Here is a 15,000-nt window from a genome sequence, read left to right on the forward strand (position 1 = left end):
TGTCTTATTGACCTTGAAATAGCAAACGGTTCTGTTAAAAATCCATTGCATTTCACTTTTGTTATTGTATCCCTATATAAAATTCTTATCCATTTAATAAAATGTTCCCCAAACCCAAATTTCTCTAAAACTGAAAATAAAAAAACATGTTCTACTCTGTCAAAGGCTTTTTCGAAGTCTAAGCTAATGACATAACCATCCTTTTTTTCTCCATTCATGTAACTTATTATATCTCTTATACTGCTTGTTGTTTCTGCTATGTCTCGTCCCTTTACTCCATATGCCTGATTTGTTTCTATTATGCTAGGTAGTACATTCTTTAATCTATTTGCTAAAACCTTTGCTAAAATCTTAAAATCCGTGTTTAACATGGTTATAGGTCTAAAATTTTTTAAAAGTGCTTTATCTCCCTTTCTTTTGTATATTAGCTTCATCAGCCCTAAACTCATCTTCTGATTTAGACCTTCCTTCTTAAAAATCTCCTCATATACATCCATTAAAATCAGACTAATTTCCTCCTTAAAAACCTTATAAAACTCATTTCCTATCCCATCTATACCTGGGCTTTTCTTTGTTTTCAAAAGATCTATTGCCTGTATTATTTCTTCCTGTCCTATTCCTTTATCACATTCTGCTTTGTCCTTAATTTCTACTCTCGTTGATATTTGCTGTAACAGTATATTTTTCTTCTCTTCATCTAACCCCTTCGTTTTAAAAAGTTCTTCATAATAATTTTTTACTTCCTTCAAAATTCCTTTCGTTTCTTGTACTAGTTCTCCATCTTTGCCCTTTATTTCTTTTATCATTTCTGCTCTTCCTTTACTTTTTTCTAAGTTAAAGAAAAATCTTGTACATTTCTCCCCTTCAACCATGTATTTTGCTTTACTTCTCAAACTTGCTCCTTTACATTTACTCTCCTCTATTTTCTTTAGATTTTCTTCCATAACTATTACGTTTTGTATATTTACTTCTCTCTTGTTTAACTCTTCTTTTAATGTTTTCCTTATATCTTTTTCTTTAGCTTTTTTAACTCTCTGAACCAATTTGCTGTATTTTATTGAGTATTTCTTTATTTCGTATTTTACATTTTCCCACCATATTCTTTTATCTTCTAGGTACATCCCATCATTTCTTTCTTCTTCTATTAATTTTTCGATCCCTAATTTATAACTTTCACTCTTTAAAATCTCTGTATTTAAAATCCAAACTCCAGGCCCTTTATCCTCTTTTTTAAAATCCATCTTCATTAAAATCATCTTATGATCACTTAAAGAGTTTTCTTTATACAAAATATCCTCAATAAAATATTCTAAACTTCTTGTGCTTAAAACATGATCAATTCTTGTTTGACATAAGAAATTGCTAACTAGTTGTTTTCTAGAAAATTCTCTTTTTCTTTCATGTCTCTCTCTCCACACATCAATTAAGTTTTTTTCTTCCATCAGCATTTTAAGTTCTTTTCTCCCCATATCTGTTTTAAAAACCATTCCATCTGCCATATCTCTTTTATTGAAAACTGTATTAAAATCTCCCACCATCATTACGGTCTCCCAACTTTCCATTAAGTCTCTTAAAGCACTAAAATAGTTCTTCTTTTCTTTTTCTTCATTAGGTGCATGAACATTAATCAAAATAAATTCTCTATCTTCATATCTTATTTCAACGGCAATACATTTTCCTTTTCCATCATCATATATTTCTTTAACCTCAATATCCTTTTCTTTTCTTACTAAAATAGCAACTCCTCTCCCCATTCTTCCATCCCCATTATTAAAATATATTTCACCACCCCACCTCTTTTTTAAATCTTCCATAATTTCATCTTTCCAATTAGTTTCCTGTAATACAATAACATCTTCTTTACATAACTCTTTTACTCTTTCAAATTTTTCCCTATTTAGTAGACCTCTTGCATTTAAAATCACCATATTCAAAACCATAAATAAAATTACTAAGAGTTTAAAAGACATCATTTTACATATTTTCTTCTTCTGCTTCTTCTTCTTCTTCGATACATTTTAAAACCTCAAACCTGTTCATACATTTGATTGTTTCTTTTCTTATAAATCTTTTGGCATTTTCTAGATTAGGTGTTACCTTTTGCATTCTTCTTCTTGCCACTCCACCTAATTCCTTGTCCTTTCTTTTGCCCTCTTGTCCGTTTTCTTTTTCTTTTTCTCTTTCTTTTTTCAACCTTTTACTCCTTTCATATCCCCTTCTGTTCCACTGTTCCGTTGTCTTTATTGATGTGTCCATTTGTGTCCGTCTCTCGTGTTCCATCTCCTCCTCCTCTTCTTCTTCCTCCTCCTCCTCCTCCTCACCTCCAATCTCCTGTTCACTGACCCCTTCAGTTTCTTCCTCGATCTCTTCTCCTTCCACTTCTTCATTCTGCTGTTCTTCTGACTCACTTGATTCAATCTCATTAGTTTCATTCTGCATCTGCCTCGCCTCCTCTTGTTCCTGTTGTGTCTCCTCTTCTCCTCCTTCCATCCAGCATTCACACTTATTTAAAACTTTAAAACATTCCGGGCACTTGACAGCTTTGCAATCCCTCGCGAAATGGCCCTGTTCTTCGCATTTGAAACACGTAAAGTTTGGACAGTCTTTGATGATGTGCTCCGGACTCAAACACAGCCGACAGGTTTTAACCTGCCTGCTGTGAATAATCCTGAAGTACTGCGTTCCGTCCGCTGTCTCAAACCGTGCACTATAAGGTAGCGAGGCCACTTCTTTAGGAAATTTTACTTTTACGAAGCGTGTTCCATCTTCGATTTCTGTGCCCGGGTAGACTCTCCTTCTGATTTGCGAGATGGGGATTACTCCCCATCCTTCCAGCTTTTCCACAATAATGGTGTCATCTAGGTAGGCCGGCAGATGCATTATTGAAACCACAAAAACTCTGTCTTTTAGTTTCTTGACTTCACAAATCTTTCCTTTAATTTCCAATCCATTTAATAGTTCATCACATGTTTCTTCTGTAGCTAAAGTCACTTCATATTCTTTATTCTTTTTGGGGCGTACTGCCAATATTTGATCAAGTCCCACCTGCTCCGTTAAAACTTTAATAATATCCTCTGCTTTTCCATCCGGCACCTCTGCTAAATCCACCGTTATAGTTGCTTCCTTTGTATAAATCCTCATCCTTTCTGTTCTGTCTTTGTCTTTTCTTTCTCGTAATCCTTTGTCCATGCTAGGGTCTCCAATCCGTCTTGATCCTCCTGCCATATCCATGTCTTTATCGTGTAATCCATCCATTTTGTAAATAAATAAATAAAAAACCAAACAAACTCCCCAGACAGCCTAGGCTGCTGGGAAGTGTAGAAATGAAAAAAAAAGGACTCGAATAACAAACAAAAACTGTATTTAACAAAACAAAATAACAAGAGCAAAATGGTGAGCCTCCCTCACCCACTGCAGCCAATTCACTTCCTGGATCGTACCAATATCGGGCGTGACCAAGGTGGTATGGCCGTAAGCGAAAACTGCTGCCAAAATTGGGCTATTTAAAAGGTTAGACCATTAATGAAGAAAACTAAGAAGAACTTTTGAAAAAACTCAAACTCTTTCATGCTCTCTGAAGAATCTCAGAGACTTTTAAAGGCTTTCTGAAGAAGCACAGGGACTCTTTTTTTTTTTTTTTTTTTTTTTTTAAATCAAAAAAGCTTACAGCACCTGGTATTCCCAGGCGGTCTCCCATCCAAGTACTAACCAGGCCCGACCCTGCTTAGCTTCCGAGATCAGACGAGATCGGGCGTGACCAAGGTGGTATGGCCGTAAGCGAAAACTGCTGCCAAAATTGGGCTATTTAAAAGGTTAGACCATTAATGAAGAAAACTAAGAAGAACTTTTGAAAAAACTCAAACTCTTTCATGCTCCTTGAAGAATCTCAGAGACTTTTAAAGGCTTTCTGAAGAAGCTCAGGGACTCTTTTTTTGTTTAAATCAAAAAAGCTTACAGCACCTGGTATTCCCAGGCGGTCTCCCATCCAAGTACTAACCAGGCCCGACGCTGCTTAGCTTCCGAGATCAGACGAGATCGGGCGTGACCAAGGTGGTATGGCCGTAAGCGAAAACTGCTGCCAAAATTGGGCTATTTAAAAGGTTTGACCATTAATGAAGAAAACTAAGAAGAACTTTTGAAAAAACTCAAACTCTTTCATGCTCTCTGAAGAATCTCAGAGACTTTTAAAGGCTTTCTGAAGAAGCACAGGGACTCTTTTTTTTTTTTTTTTTTTTTTTTTTTTTTAAATCAAAAAAGCTTACAGCACCTGGTATTCCCAGGCGGTCTCCCATCCAAGTACTAACCAGGCCCGACCCTGCTTAGCTTCCGAGATCCGACGAGATCGGGCGTGACCAAGGTGGTATGGCCGTAAGCGAAAACTGCTGCCAAAATTGGGCTATTTAAAAGGTTAGACCATTAATGAAGAAAACTAAGAAGAACTTTTGAAAAAACTCAAACTCTTTCATGCTCTCTGAAGAATCTCAGAGACTTTTAAAGGCTTTCTGAAGAAGCACAGGGACTCTTTTTTTTTTTTTTTTTTTTATTAAATCAAAAAAGCTTACAGCACCTGGTATTCCCAGGCGGTCTCCCATCCAAGTTCTAACCAGGCCCGACCCTGCTTAGCTTCCGAGATCAGACGAGATCGGGCGTGACCTTTTTTTTTTTAATCTTTTTTATTTTTCTTACAATTCACATATTTTCAATTACATTATTTCATCAGATTTACATACACACATTTCATTTCTTTTATATATCCCATGAACAAAAAAAAATGGAAAGGAAAAAATAAAAAATCACACTATTATGTTGCTATTTACACAGTTTGCAACAACAAATCTCAACCAAATACTTTTCATTTTTACCAGTTGAAACATATGTCTTCCCCTGGCTCTTGATATATTAGCTTGCTTGTATTTACAAAAAACTCTTTCACCTCTTTCTCACCATATTTACAAAGCAACTCAACATCTCTTTTTGTTATTGATTTAAATAAATCTTTAATTTTAACCTTCCTCCCCTCAAAATGTGCGTAGTTTCTTCTCAGAACTACTGCCAGTCTGGCATGACTTAAAACAAAATTGGTCCATCAAGTTTAATCCTCCTTCCCATCTCTTTCCCACCAATGTTTTCTGTGCTATTTTCACCCCTTTTCCCTCCCATATAAAATCACACACAATTTTATTCAACTCATTCATCACCCACCCTGGCATTTCAATTACACTCATTACATATACACATACTGATAACAACAGACCATTTACTGCAATTACTTTCCCATTTAATTTTAATTTCCTCCCTTTCCATGCTGCCCATACTGTTCTTATTTTGTTAATCACCCCGGTCCAAGTTACATCTCTTGCCTCTTTGCTTTCTACCCCTAAATATACTCCTAATACTTTCATATATTTTTCCTCTACTTTTACCCCTACCTCTACTCTCCCAACCTCTCCTATGTACATTAACTCTGATTTCTCCCTATTTATTTTTGCCCCTGATGCCTTCCCATACTTCTCTACTATCTCTAGAACTCTTTTTAAACTATTTCCTTCCCTCACTGTGATTGTGGTGTCATCCGCATATTGATTTATAATACATTTTCCTCCATACGGCAAATCAATACCAACTATCCTTTCATCTCTCTTAATTAATGTGGCTAGAGGCTCTACTGAGATGGCATACAGTAATGCAGACAGGGGATATCCCTGTCTCACGGACCTCCCCACCTCAAACTTATCTGTTAACACTCCATTTATCTTTACACAGCTCTTTGCCCTCTCATATAGTTTCCTCACCCATCCCACCATTTTTACCCCAAATCCAAACTTTTCTAATACTCTGAATAGGTATTCATGTTCTACCCTATCAAATGCTTTGTTCCAATCTATCCCTATTACTATTCCTCCTTTCCTATCTCGTTTCAAATACTCTATCACATCTCTTACTGTCGCTATCGTGTCCGCTATATCCCTGCCTGGTATGCTATAGCTCTGTGTTGGTTGCACTATATCTCCAATCACTCTTTTCACTCTGTTAGCCAAAACCTTAGTTAATATCTTGTAGTCAACATTTAGCAAACTGATTGGTCTGTAATTCCCTATATCTAACCTATTCCCTTTCTTATAAACTAAGGCTATCACTCCCTCTACCATCCTATTTTGCACTATCCCTGTTCTTTCTATCCCTCTGAATACTTCTACTAATATTGGTGCTACCTCTTCCTTATATACTTTATACCACTCTATACCTATCCCATCACTTCCCGGACTTTTTCCGCTCCTTAACCCCCCTATTGCCTCTAACACTTCTGCCTCTTCTATTCCCCTATCACACCAGTCTCCATCTTCCTTACTTAGAACATTCTCTACGCTTTCTAGCACGTCATCTACACTTTTCTCATCTACTCCACCTCTTTTATATAACTCTTCATAAAATCCCTGCACTCTCTCCAAAATCTCTACATAATCTTTTGTTGCCTTACCCTCTTTTGTATTTATTTCGTTAATGTATGTTTTACTTTGTCTCCTTTTCTCAAGACCCAAAAAATACCCTGTACATTTTTCACCTTCTAATGCATATTTTGCTTTGCTCCTTAAAATCGCTCCTCTACATTTCTCTCTCTCATATTTCTCTAGTGCCGTTTTAATCTCTATATATTTTTCCATACTATATCCTTCTTCATCTTCTGCTTTATCTAACTCTTCTCTTAATTTTTCTTTCAACACCCTTTCTTCCTTTATCTTTTTCCTCCTTCTTTTCATGCTATATTTTATGCTTATCGATTTGATTTGGTCCTTCATTAGCTCCCATCTCTCTCCTATTCTATCATCTGCTTCGCCATTCCTTTTATACTCATCTATCTTCTCGTTTTCCCTATTTAATAAATCCTTCATCTGCATTTCATATTCTCCCTCCTCTATATATCCCGCATTCAATATCCACATCCCTCCTCCTACCTCATCATTCCCTATCTTGATTTTGAACCTGACACCATCGTGATCACTTAAACTATTTTCTTGATGCCTTATCCCGTCTATATACCTAATTATTTCTTCCTTTGCTAACACTAAATCTATTCTACTCTGTTTCAATATCCCTTCCCTTAACTGTTTCCTAGTGAATTCTCTTTTTTCTGGATTTTCATATCTCCACACATCTATTAATCCCTTGTCCCTTATTACCTCCATCAACATTCCCCTCGACTTCTCCCATCTAAATTTTACTCCCTTACCAACATCTAATCTACTGCATTTTATATTGAAGTCTCCCACTATAATACATTTTCCAACAACTAACCCTTTTAACTCTTCTATAATTTCCCTCCTGTCTAATTCTATATTTGGAACATATATATTTATTAATCTAAAGTCTATATCTCTATACCTAAATTCGACAATCAAAATCCTTCCCCTCTTATCTTTGTATACTTCTTTTATATTTTCTAGCCTATCCTTTTTAATTAATATTGCCACACCTCTTGCATTCCTAGCTCCGTTATTGTAATATATGTCCCCCCTCCACTCTTCTCTCATCTCCCTTACCTTATCCTCTTCCCAATTTGTTTCTTGTATACAAATAATATCGCTCCTAAATGTAAATAGTAATTCTTTCATCTTCATTTTATCTCTTAACCCGTTTACATTTATTGATGTTACAGTGACCATGAGAGCAAACCAGAAAACATATATAATGAGATAAAACATTTAAACAAATATCACATACCCGATCGTGGTTCTTTTGTCTGTTCAGTCTGTTCTCCATCCGTCTCAGACTTTCTCTTTGCACTCAGTCTTTTGATCTTTGCTTTCAGTCCTTCTTTTTCTTCATCTCTCTTTTTTCCGGCCTTACTTTCTCTGAATTGTGGTACTGTCCCTTTCTTTTCCTCTTCTTCGCTTCTTTCCCCTTCAATGTTTTCTCTTTTCCTCTCTTCCACCTCCTCCTCCTCCTCCTCCTCCTCGCCTTCGCTCTCTCCCGATTGTTCCATCCCTTCCTCTCGATCATCCTCTTCACTGGAACTTTCAGCTCTATCTCGCCATTCCATTTTGTTTCTTTCTTCACATCCCACAGCTCCGTCCGTCCCTTGCATTTCCACATCATCAGTTGTCTTCTTACCTTGTTCCTCTGTCAGAATATTGTTTCTTCTTTCATTTTCTTCTTGTCCATCCATCCGCTCTCTCTCTATTCTCATCTGTTCTTCACAATCTCTGGCATAGTGTCCACTCTTGCCACATTTAAAGCACTTAAATTCAGGGCACTCTCTGAATATGTGCCCTGGCTTGATACAAAGTCTGCAAACGCGCACTTGCCTATCATGAATGACTCGAAAATATTCTGTGCCCCTCAGAGTCTCAAATTTTGTAGAGTATGGAAGCGAACATACCTGCTCTGTAAAGCGAACTTCTAGGAACCTTGTTCCATCCACAGTATCCGTTCCAGGCCATACCCGACGTTTAATTGATGAAAGTGGTTTTACTCCCCACTCTTCCAGTTTGGAGAGTATCTTCTCATCCTCCAAATACACCGGCAAGTTGATGAAGGAAACCACCATATCATTATTGATGATATCCCTGGCATGCACCATTACTCCTTGTATCCTCACTCCATCCATTAGTTTCTCTTTCCCTTCATTGTTCTTCATTGTGAGTTCATAGATCTTTTCACCTCTCACTCTGCAACCGATCACCTCTCCACACTCCTTCTTTACTCCCTTCAATAGATCCATCATAGAGATTTTCTCCGTTCCTTCAACCTCCACCTCCACAGTTAGCTCCTTGCTGTATTTCTCTCTCAAATCCCTGTGCATTTCTCTGTTGTTTTCATCTCTTTCTTTCCGCGCTTCTGTTGTAGCTTTACTTGCCTCTTGCTGTTTTTGGATCTCTTTGTCTTCTCCTTTCATTTTCTCTCTCTCTTCTATCTTCCTGCTGGTACTTTTACTCATCATTGTTTTCTCTTTTTCTTTGTTTGCAGCCATAAGGTTCTTCTCCAGCATGGGACAATCAAAACCAAAAGGTCCCCCAAACAGCTTAAGCTGTTGGGGGCAGTTATCAGGATTAAACCTGACTTTCCAAAACAATTTTTTAACTACAAAACTAAAAATCCAATAAATAAAATAACCAGAAAATAATTATTTTTAAACAAACACTGCTTAGCTTTTTCTTTGCCGCCTCACACTCTGGACTGTACCACTATGCGTGACCAAGGTGGTATGGCCGTAAGCGAAAACTGCTGCCAAAATTGGGCTATTTAAAAGGTTAGACCATTAATGAAGAAAACTAAGAAGAACTTTTGAAAAAACTCAAACTCTTTCATGCTCTCTGAAGAATCTCAGAGACTTTTAAAGGCTTTCTGAAGAAGCTCAGGGACTCTTTTTTTGTTTAAATCAAAAATGCTTACAGCACCTGGTATTCCCAGGCGGTCTCCCATCCAAGTACTAACCAGGCCCGACCCTGCTTAGCTTCCGAGATCAGACGAGATCGGGCGTGACCAAGGTGGTATGGCCGTAAGCGAAAACTGCTGCCAAAATTGGGCTATTTAAAAGGTTAGACCATTAATGAAGAAAACTAAGAAGAACTTTTTAAAAATCTCAAACTCTTTCATGCTCTCTGAAGAATCTCAGAGACTTTTAAAGGCTTTCTGAAGAAGCTCAGGGACTCTTTTTTTGTTTAAATCAAAAAAGCTTACAGCACCTGGTATTCCCAGGCGGTCTCCCATCCAAGTCCTACCAGGCCCGACCCTGCTTAGCTTCCGAGATCAGACGAGATCGGGCATGACCAAGGTGGTATGGCCGTAAGCGAAAACTGCTGCCAAAATTGGGCTATTTAAAAGGTTAGACCATTAATGAAGAAAACTAAGAAGAACTTTTGAAAAAACTCAAACTCTTTCATGCTCTCTGAAGAATCTCAGAGACTTTTAAAGGCTTTCTGAAGAAGCACAGGGACTCTTTTTTTTTTTTTTTTTTTTTTAAATCAAAAAAGCTTACAGCACCTGGTATTCCCAGGCGGTCTCCCATCCAAGTACTAACCAGGCCCGACCCTGCTTAGCTTCCGAGATCAGACGAGATCGGGCGTGACTTTTTTTTTTTTTTTTTTTTTTTTTTTTTATTAAGAAATTTCAATCAATAAAATACAATAAAAATAAATACAATAAAAAATACATATTTTCTTCTACATACATCTCTACATCACATATATTTCATTTACATACATTATTTAAAAAACTCCATCACTTCCCGGCAGCTTCCACATTTGGTCTTTAAGGACACAACAAACTTTTGGGGTAAAAATATCATAAAAAGCATCCAACATATTTTCACATTTAAAATAAACATACAATCTTTCAATATACAATTCAGTTTTCCTTTTAAACATAGTCCAAACATCCAACACAATTTTTTCCTTTTTAGCCACAGTTCTTCTCTCCCATATTGCACTTTTCATCAACATTACACACAGATTTATAAAACTTTTGTTTTGACACTTCTTTTCCCAACCAAACATCACAACTCTGTTCCATTCCATTACACTTTCATCCCACTCCTCAGTCAACTCTTTAATTAAGCATTTACATTTCCTTAAAAATTCCTCCAGTTCTTTACAGTATAAAAATATATGTAAAATCCACTCTTCCTTTTCCTGGCACACTTTACACAGAGCGTTTTGCTCAATTCCTATTTTATTTAAAATTGCCTCAGTAAAAATCACTTTATGTCTTATAAAATATTCTAAACATCCCAATTTTGTTTCCACACACTTCCCCCTCATGTTTCTCCATATACACTCTTTTTTTAAATCTTTGAATTTCTGCACCCAGTATTCATTTGCAATTGGCTCTTTAAAAACATCATCTCTAAAAGAACAATAAATCATTTTCACAGTACATTCCTTAAAATCATTCACTTTCCCCCCCAATTTCACATAAATACATTTCTCTTTTGGCTCTCCTTCCATACATTCTATTCTTTTAATCCACTCTTTGGGTATTGCACTTTTAATGATTTCATACTTATTTAAAATTTCTTGTTCACTGTAATCCTCTTTTGCCTCCTCCATTGCATCCACAATAAATTGTGTTGGTAAAAACCCTTCTTTGAATTCATATAAAACGTCTCTCACTCTTGTTATCCCCACTTCCATCCATTTCTTTAAAAACATTTCTTTGTCTTGTTTTAAAATGTTTTTGTTTAAGAACAGAGGTTGATTTAAAATGTTTTCTCTCCCATGTGGATCATACTCGACTTTGGCTAAAAATTTTCCCCAGGCACTCAAAATTTCTCTATAAAACTCTGGTAGTCTTTCCATCATCCAAATTTTCGTTTTCATCCATAAAATTCCATCCCCCATATTAAAATTCCCACATTTGTTTAAAAAATATTTCATGGTCTTTTTCCACTCTGCTTTCCCCTCATCTTGTATGTATTTCTTCACTATTTTAACTCTCAAACTATTTTTTCTCTATTCCACATCTATTAATCCTAAACCCCCCTTGTCTACTGCCCCTAAAAGTGTGTTAAAAGCTATTCTTGCTGGTTTCCCCTCCCATAAAAAGTCAAGAAAACATTTCTTCAGCCTCTTTTCTGTCCACAATGGCATCTCCGACACATATAAAACATACCATAGCTTAGAAACCATTAAAACATTCAATATTAAAACCTTCCCTTTCAAGTTTAATGTTCTCAATTTCCAAAAATTTAACCTTCTCTCTATTTCTGTTACTAGTTGCTCCCACATTTCATCTCTTACTTTCCTCTCATTTTTCCCCATTAAAATTCCTAAAATCTTTATTTCTTCCACTTCCTTGAAATTAAAACAATCCCTTAAAATCATAGCTTTACCAAATCTCATATACACCGTCTTATCTTCATTTACTTTACTCCCAGATCCTTTACAATATTCTTCTAAAACCTTCATAACTTCTTTAACGCTCTCCTTTCCTTTTACTATTATCGTTGTGTCATCGGCATATTGAAAAACCTTCCCTTCAGACTTGTTTTCCTCAATTTCAATTCCAGTTATTTCTTCTTTTTGTTTTATAGCCAATCCCAACGGTTCCGATACAAGTGAATATAATAACGCTGAAAGTGGACACCCCTGTCTTATTGATCTTGTGATTTTAAAACATTCTGTTAAAAACCCATTACATTTTATTCTTGTTAAAGCACCCTTATATAAAATCTCAATCCATTTAATAAAATCTCCCCCAAAACCAAATTTCTTTAAAACATCAAATAAATACCCGTGTTCAACCCTATCAAAAGCTTTTTCAAAATCTAAACTAATTACGTATCCTTCTTCTTTCTCTTCTTTCAAGTACCATATTGTGTCTCTTATGCTCATTGTCGTGTCCGCTATATCTCTTCCTTTTACTCCGTACGCTTGATTTGTTTTGATTATACTTGGCATTACTTCCTTTAACCTGTTTGCTAAAACTTTCGCTAAAATCTTAAGATCTGTGTTTAGCATTGTGATTGGCCTGTAGTTTTTTAAATCTACTTTTTCTCCTTTCCTTTTATATATCAGTTTTGTTATGCCCATCCCCATTCTTTCATTAACTTCTTCTTTTCCAAAAATTTCTCTAAAAACTTCCTTTAAAATCTTTGTTAAAATCTCTTTAAAACATATATAAAATTCACTTCCTAAACCATCTATTCCTGGACTTTTCTTTTTATTCAGCTGCTGTATTGCTCTTTCTATCTCCTCTTCTCTGACTTCTTGATCACATTCTTTTTTATCTTCCTCGCTAATTTTTGCTTTTATCTGATTCAACAATTCCATCTTTTCGTTTTCTTTTACACCCCTTGTACTAAAAAGCTCTTCATAAAAATTCCTTATTTCTTCTAAAATTTTTTCATTCCCTTCTACAATTTCCCCATTTTTTCCTCTTATCTCTTTAATCGTTTCAGCTTTCCCTTTATTTTTTTCCAAATCAAAAAAAAACTTGGTGCATTTTTCTCCCTCCACTGTATATTTAGCTTTGCTTCTTAACCTCGCCCCCTCATATTCTTTTTCCTCTATTTCTTTCAGTTTTCCCTCCATTTCCTTTATCTTTTGTATATCTTTATTTTCTTTATTCAATTCCACTTCCAAACTTTCCTTTATTTCTTTTTCTTTGTATCTTTTGCATTTGTGTATTATACTACAATACTTAATCGAGAATTTTTTAATTAAAAACTTTACGTTCTCCCACCATATTCTCTTATCTTCTTCATACATTTCATTTTCCTTTTCTTTTTCTATAATTTCTTTAACCTTTAAAACATAGTCTTCATTTTCTAACATTTTAGTATTTAAAACCCATATCCCTGGCCCTCTTTGCACTTTATTCCAGTCCAATTTAAAAAATAAAAACTTGTGATCGCTCAAACTTGTGTCTTCATACTTAATATTTTCGATAAAATTCTCCACATTCCTCGTACATAAAATAAAGTCAATTCTTGTTTTGCACACAAAGCTCCCTACTATTTGTATCCTTGAAAATTCTTTTTTCCTTTCATTTCTTTCTCTCCACACATCTATCATATTATTTTCTGCCATTAATGCTTTTAATTCTTTTCTCCCTGTATCAGTTTTAAAAACCATTCCTTCTGCCATGTCATGTTTATTAAAAACCGTGTTAAAATCCCCCATCATTATTATTTCCTTATACTTCTTTACAATACTTCTTAAAACATTAAAAAACTCTTTCTTTTCTTTCTCTTCCGTTGGTGCATGTACATTTACTAAAATCAATTCTCTTCCTTCATGTATTGTCTCAACCACCATACATTTTCCCATCGTATCTTTGTATAGAATTTTACTTGCTTTAAAAACATCATCCTTCATTAAAAAAGCCACTCCTCTTCCAAACCTCCCATCTCCATTATTGTATAAAATCCCTCCTTCCCATCTCTTTTTAAAATCATTCATCACATTTTCTCTCCAGTTTGTTTCTTGTAGCACAATAATGTCTTCTGTTTTACATTTTTCTTTTACATTTTCAAATTTCCTTAAGTTCAAAAGTCCTCTCGCATTAAAAGTCACACAACTTAGTACCATTAAAAATAAAAAGAATAAATATCTAAAAACCATTATTCTTAGTCTTTCTCCTCCAGTTCCTTTAACACCTCAAACCTGTTTAAACACTCCATTAGTCCTTTTTTCAACACTTTTTTCCTTGCAGTTTCTATATTTGGCTTTACCTTTAGCAATCTTCTTCGTCCTTGTCCCCTCTCCACTTTTTTCTTCTCGTCCTCCTCCATCCTTATTTCTCCTTCGCTGTCTGTTTCTTTGTCTTGTTCTTTTCCTTTTTGTCCATGATTTGAAGATATGTCCATTGGTGTCAACAGCGTGTCCTCTTCACTTATCTGTTCATCATCCTTTTCATTTCCTCCTTCTCCTTCTTGTCTGTTGTTTGTTCCTTCCTCTGCTTCCTTTGGTTGTGATTCGTCCTCTTCTTGTCTTTCCTCGTTGTTTCCTTCATGCACCTGTCTGTCTACCTGTACTTCCCTTCCTCCTACCTCTCCCTCCATCCAGCATTCACATTTATTTAAAATTTCTTGGCAATCCGGGCACCTGACGGCGTTGCAATCTCGTGCAAAATGGCCCCTTTCCTCACACTTATAGCACTTGAAATCTGGGCAATCTTTCAGTAGATGTCCTGGGCTCATGCACAGCCGACAGGTCTTTACCTGGTGGCTGTGCATCACCCTAAAGTACTGTGGCCCTTCCGCTGTTTCCAGCTTTGTGCTATAAGGGAGTGATGCCACTTCTTTGGGGAACCTCACCTTCACAAACCTGGTGCCGTCTTCTACGTCAGTGCCCGGATAGCACCTTCTTTTGATTTTAGATATGGGGGAAACCCCCCATCCTTCCAATTTGTCCAAAATTTCATTATCCTCCAGGTAGACAGGCAGGTGCATGAATGAAACAACGTAATCTTTATTTTGCAGCTTCTTTACTTCACAGTCCACTCCCTTTATTGTCAATCCATCGATTAAAACGTCGCACATTTCTTCCTGTTCTAGTGTCA

General features: G+C 36.0%; 5 non-coding genes across 5 annotated transcripts; all 5 read right to left on the reverse strand.

Annotated features, from left to right (window-relative positions):
* Positions 1-3,660: 3,660 nt before the first annotated feature.
* Positions 3,661-3,779, reverse strand: LOC143725049 (5S ribosomal RNA). Its single transcript, XR_013197829.1, has one exon. It is a non-coding gene; the product is annotated as a 5S ribosomal RNA (ribosomal RNA).
* A 169-nt stretch (positions 3,780-3,948) lies between these two features.
* On the reverse strand, positions 3,949-4,067 carry LOC143724761 (5S ribosomal RNA). The gene has a single exon (XR_013197555.1). It is a non-coding gene; the product is annotated as a 5S ribosomal RNA (ribosomal RNA).
* Positions 4,068-4,255: 188 nt separating this feature from the next.
* Positions 4,256-4,374, reverse strand: LOC143725227 (5S ribosomal RNA). The gene has a single exon (XR_013198004.1). It is a non-coding gene; the product is annotated as a 5S ribosomal RNA (ribosomal RNA).
* Positions 4,375-9,383: 5,009 nt separating this feature from the next.
* On the reverse strand, positions 9,384-9,502 carry LOC143725221 (5S ribosomal RNA). The gene has a single exon (XR_013197998.1). It is a non-coding gene; the product is annotated as a 5S ribosomal RNA (ribosomal RNA).
* Positions 9,503-9,671: 169 nt separating this feature from the next.
* LOC143724970 (5S ribosomal RNA) lies at positions 9,672-9,789 on the reverse strand. The gene has a single exon (XR_013197757.1). It is a non-coding gene; the product is annotated as a 5S ribosomal RNA (ribosomal RNA).
* Positions 9,790-15,000: the final 5,211 nt, after the last annotated feature.

The sequence above is a fragment of the Siphateles boraxobius genome, unplaced genomic scaffold (assembly GCF_051911475.1).
Source record: "Siphateles boraxobius isolate OS27281-9 unplaced genomic scaffold, OSU_SipBor_1 76, whole genome shotgun sequence".
Taxonomy (NCBI): domain Eukaryota; kingdom Metazoa; phylum Chordata; class Actinopteri; order Cypriniformes; family Leuciscidae; genus Siphateles; species Siphateles boraxobius.